The sequence below is a fragment of the Bubalus kerabau genome, chromosome X (assembly GCF_029407905.1).
Source record: "Bubalus kerabau isolate K-KA32 ecotype Philippines breed swamp buffalo chromosome X, PCC_UOA_SB_1v2, whole genome shotgun sequence".
Taxonomy (NCBI): domain Eukaryota; kingdom Metazoa; phylum Chordata; class Mammalia; order Artiodactyla; family Bovidae; genus Bubalus; species Bubalus kerabau.
The window spans coordinates 151505763-151511762 of record NC_073647.1 but is presented as its reverse complement, the minus strand read 5'-3'; positions in this window follow the sequence as shown (position 1 = coordinate 151511762).

Genomic DNA, 6000 nt, shown 5'->3' with positions numbered 1-6000 from the left:
TTAAATTAAAAAATCTTTTTTAATGGAAAATAAATATTGGCAAGGAGGCAGAGAAATGGGAACCCTCAGATGCTGTTGTAGGGAATGCCAAATGATAACGGCCACTGTGGAAGACACTGTCACGGTTCCTCAGAAGTTAAACATAGAATTTCCACATGACCCAGAAATTTCATCGGTATATATACCCAGAAGGATTTAAAGCAAGGACTAGAACAGGTTCCTGTACACTGATGTGGATACATAGCCAAAAGGTGGAAGCAACTCCAGATGGATGAATGGATAAACAAATTGTGGTCCATCCAGATGATGGGTATTTTTGGATATTCCATTCTTGCAATGGACATCCTATCCATCCAATGGAAGATTAATCAGCTATTTAAAAAAGGAATGAAATACTGGTACATGCTATAGCCTCATGCTTAGTGAGAGAAGCCAAGATACAAAACCCACCGATTGTATGATTCCATTTATAATGAAATGCCCAGAATAGATAGATCCATAGAGACAGAAAGTAGGCGAATGGTTACCTAGGGGGATGAGGAGTGACTGCATAATGAGTGCACTTTTCCTTTGGGCTAGAGAAGGTATTTTAGAACTAGAGAGAGATGATATTTACAACATGTTGTCAGTGTACTAAATGCCATTGAGTTCTCCACTTAGAAAGATAAATATTGTATGATATTGCTTATATATGGAATCTAAAAAAGGGGTACAAGTGAACTTATCTACAAAACAGAAATAGAGTTACATATGAAGAAAACAAACTTATGGTTACCAGGGGTTAAGTAGGAGCAGTAGGAAAGGATAAAGTAGGAGATTGGGATTGACATATACACACTCCCATATATAAAATGAATAACTAATAAAGACCTACTGTGTAACACAGAAAATTCCACTCAATACCCTGTAATGAGCTGTGTGGGAAAAGAATATTTTAAAAAGTGTGGATATATGTATATATATTTGATTGATTCACTTTGCTGTACACCTGAAACTAACACAATATGGTAAATCAACTGCACATCAATAAAATTTTTTAGAAATAAAGAGATGCACAAAAAAAAAGGGTTAATTTGATGTCATGTGTATTTTACCGCAATAAAAACAAATAATACCTATTACTTAGAACATTTTCCACTCAAGAGAAGAGAGTTCCAAACAGCTAGACATTTTCATCTTACTCAGTGCTCACTCCTCAAAGAGGAACTTTGCAAAATTTGAGAATGTCACCCATAAGACAACCAGGATGCTGAGAGATTTTTTCAAACTTTCGTAATGAAGAACGGTCAAAGGAGCTGGACTCAGCTTGGAATGAAAGGCGCCTCCCTCAGGGACAGCTGATGGAGGCTGAGAGGCACACAGGAACTTGGAATGGAAAACACTGTAACAATTACGTTTGTTGAGAAGTAATAGTAGTGAGCTTCCTGTCCTGAGATGTAGTCAAATGTACTGAATGGTTGACAGCCATGGACAGGACATAAGGGATTCCTAAACCTGGAGGTCTAGGTTGATTGCCTTATAAATTTCCCTTTAACTCAGAGATTCTATGACACATTTATAAGAATCAGTCAGGAGGAGAGAGGAAAATTCTAGCCCAAAGCAGTATTATGTTTTCCAAGAGGCTACCCCAAATGGTGTTGCCAGGCAAGTGGGAAGTATGGGATGGTTAAGAGAAATTATTGTCAGCTAATGAAAGTGATGGGCTTGTTAAATAACTTTGAGCTGTGTACATGGTTGCATTTTCAATTTTGTCTGTGAAGGCAAGGACATGCCATCAGATTAGCTATATTCTTTGGTGTTCACTGATGCTCTGCTGTGAACTCAGCAGGGCATTCATATATGAGGGGATTCATATATGAGGGGAACTCAGCTACAGTGCAAAGGCAGAGTGTCCCATAAAAGACCGAAGCATCGGGGTGGACATAACCCAGGTTTATGGATTGAAACGCTCTGTATAAACCAAAGGAAAACCACTGGCCCTTCCCTGTGCTTTGTAAAGAGATAGGAGGAAGTGACCTGTGTTTTAAAGGCAGGGTCGACTTTCAGCCAGCTTTGAAATCCAGGGCCCCCTGGCAGGCTGCTATTTTATGTCTTACCTGCATTCTCCTCGCTTTTAGCTGCAATTCCATATGAGGCATATGGCAGGAATAGCCATTTCCCCTGATCTCTAAGTCACAGACTAACTGGAGACTGATTCTGAAAGAAGTCCCTACAATGAACCCTTGCTGGGGTCTTACGCTTGTTCCTTGTAGCCCAGACCAGAAATCTGATAATCTGAGCACATTTTCTATGGATGGTAACAAGGTGGAGGGGACAGATTTGCCATATACTCAGTGTGCGCCTATGACACATGATGTAATATGTCTTAAGACCCCATTTCTTCACCAAAGGAAACACTGAGGAAAGGTCAGGAGGCCATAGAGAACCAGGAGAGTGTGAGAGGGCATCTCAGGCCCTCAGGAAGAGGGCCTCAGGAGAGGACCAAGGGTGCAGAGAGCTGGGACCCCCTCCCTCTGTCACCTGCAGGAGACCAGAAGACCCACTCAAAGAGTCACGGAGGCTCTGTTTTGTCCTACCCCGAGGGTGATTAGCCCCTTAAACATCTGGCTGGCAAAAATCACATCTTTTCTTCCATCCCCAAGTTGAACCTGGGAAGATGGAGGAGGGGGAGGCAAAGTGGAACATCTTGATGGTGCTTTAATCTTTATCTCAGCCTCTCCAAGACCCGGCAGCTCTTCCTTGTGAGTCTTCCTTGAGGGCTGCAAAAGGTCCCCCAGCCCCACCTCTGTTGCCCCCAGGGTTGGCCCTGAGGGCCCCTGCCTTTAGGGTGCTATGCTTTTCGTTCCCCTCTGACTTGCCATCTGCCATTCTGCCTTTCAGCCTGCCAACTCTCAGCACGGCTGATCACATGTAGGCACTGAGAAGACCATTTAGAGTCACACTCAAGGTTCTGAGTGATCTTTAGTCTTTGGGGGCATTTGTAGTCTTAAGGGATGTGCATTTAAGTTCATTTTTTTTCCTAATTAAATGATGAACTGTCCAACTATATAGGAAAATTATTTTTTGTTAATTTCCTGTTGCTTCTTGCTACATGGGGTTACATTCTATATTTTCTTACTACTCAAGGTCACCTGACCTCCATCCCTCACCAAATAGTAAATAAACGTCCAAATAAAACAGTGTGATAGGAGAATGGAAATCAATCATCTCCCTCTACCCTCTGGTACAGCTGCTGCTGCTGCTGCTGCTGCCGCGAAGTCGCTTCAGTCATGTCCAACTCTGTGCAACCCCATAGACGGAAGCCCATCAGGCTCTCCTGTCCCTGGGATTCTCCAGGCAAGAACACTGGAGTGGGTTGTCATTTCCTTCTCCAATGCGTGAAAGTGAAAAGTGAAAGTGAAGTTGCTCAGTCGTGTCCGACTTTTAGCGACACCATGGACTGCAGCCCACCAGGCTCCTCCGTCCATGGGATTTTCCAGGCAAGAGTACTGGAGTGGGGTGCCATCGCCTTCTCGCCTCTGGTACAGATGCAGAGCCAAATGAGGGCTCCCTTACCTGCCTAAAAAAATAAGGAAGACATTGGGACCAACACTTCCATCCCTTTTGGCACCACACAATCTTGGAATGCCTTCTTCCTAAAGCTGCCTTCTGGGACCCCTCAGCCTCTCCAGGGGAAAAGGTAGAGATAGCAAAGATAACATCAACAACAATGTCAAATAGCTACCATTTATTGAGCCTCCAGTGCTAAGTGTCTTACTAACATTCCCTCCTTTAATTCCTACAACAACTATATGAGGTAGGGACCATGATAATACCCATTTTATCAATATACATGGGGTATGTCTGGAAGTAAGTTCTCAGGAGCCCAGAAGGTGTAGAACTAAACACCCACTGGGAACAGGTGCTTTACTTGAATATATACCTATATATCTGTCTATAAGTAATATATAATATACATGTGGTAACAGTTAAATTGAATAGTAGGGCTTGATGAAAAACAGTGTTGCATGGCCTTGCTCCAAGTTGTTCAGTTGCTCAGTCACGTCTGGCTCTTTGCGACCCCAAGGACTGCAGCACCAGCCTGCCCTGTCCTTCACTGTTTCCCAGAGTTTGTTGAGTCGATGATGCCATCCAACCTCTGTTACCTTGCTTTCATCACCTCTCATCATCTTGCTCCAAGAGATAATCTCTTATTAACTCTTCCTTGCTCGAGTTGCTAGAGAGATGCTTCCACAATCTAGACACAGGGAGGTGAGACAGTTTGGATATTGGTGTGGGCACTTGGGGCTGTCACCATGAGAGGGAGGGGGCACTATTGGCATTGAGTGGGTCCAGGATGGGTCTCAGACAATGTCCCCATTTCTTGATTGATTTGCTAATGTCCTCTGGACATTTATGTAGATTAAAAATCTGCTTCTAATTACCAGTAACTAAGAAATAAGTCCGTCTGACATATAAACACAAGATATTTGGGGGTGGTTTTCAGAAACAGATGTTTTTCAGGACTGCAATTGCCATGTCAGTTGAGGGAAAAACGTGCTTTGTCTCGTTTAAAACCTTACCAAGTTGTTCACCATTTTGGAACATCAGGGCACTGATGGCAGGATCGCCCTTGGTATTTGAATGGCCAACACACTACATCTCAGTAGGGTTAGCGTCTTAGCTGTCCCAGTCATGGCGATTCTGCAGCTCAGTTGCCCATCAGATGACTTCATTCCATCCTCCAGTGCCTGAATATTTACACATTGAGAAAATACAATTCATTTTAAATTACTTCTCTATACTGCAATCGAGGTGTTATATTGATATTTTTTTTTCATTTGGATTTCATTCATGGAGTGCCAAAGGGACAGTATACATGTTTGTTTATAAGTGATGTCAGATCTGATGGGCTTGGAAACAAGTGGCTTTGATCTTAATAATATGCTTAATTCTCTCTTTCTTTATTTATCAACTTTTGACAATATCTGCTGATTCCTTGACATGAATGATGAGGCTCTACGTCATCCCCCCTCAAAAAGCTCTATTTGTTTTTTCATCAGAGTTTGACTGTATCTTCTGATTCCTGCTTGAGCAGCTGAGGACATCAGTAGTGCTGCCTTTTCATTCATATTCTCCCATGTCCCCCTGTGTATCAGCTATGTTTTCATTGGCAGAGTCAAACATTGTCAAAGTTTACTAATATTTTCATTTAGTTCTGCAAACAGAACTCAGTCTTTTTTCTTTTTTTTGCTTTGTCATAAGGTGACTATAAAAATCGAAAACCAATTCATGGGCTTCCCGTTAGTTTGAGAAATCAGTCAGCATGCAGGATCTCAGTTCCCCCACCAGGGATTGAACCTGCAGTGGAAGCATGGAGCCCTAACCACTGGACTGCCAGGGAAGTCCCCAAAAAGCAGTCATCTTTCTGAGTGACAGAATAAAAGGTTATACAGGCTAGAAATTATGCCTGATGTGCTGAGAAAGTAACTAGAGAAGCAAGAAGCTGAGAGGAGATTTTAAGAGTCAAACATAAAGCAGGATTCTGCGTATTAAGACTTTTGCTGGAGAGATAAGCCTCATGTGTAATTATGGAGCAGTAAGCAATGATATGCACACATGTGGTTAAATGCCCCCCAAAAGATCAGGGCAGACAAAATGTGTCCTTATAGTTTATAATTAGTTGTACTCCTAGATGAGGCAATGAAGGTCAGTAAGATCTCAAATTGTATAAAATCCATTGGAAATAAGATTTCATTAATGGTCTAAAATTAAATTATTAGGAGAGTATCTCTACTGTGGAATAAGGTACAACTATATACTCCCCACCCCCATTATGAAAGTAATCTTGCTCTTTGTAGAAATCTGGGAAAACACAAAAGGGTATTAAAAAAACAACTAAAAACTCTATTAATCCTTAGAGATAAACCCTGTCAATATTATGGTATACATTAATATATTGATATATTAGTAAGGGTAGGGCCACTGCTAAAACTAATAAGCCCCTGAACACAGTGTTCA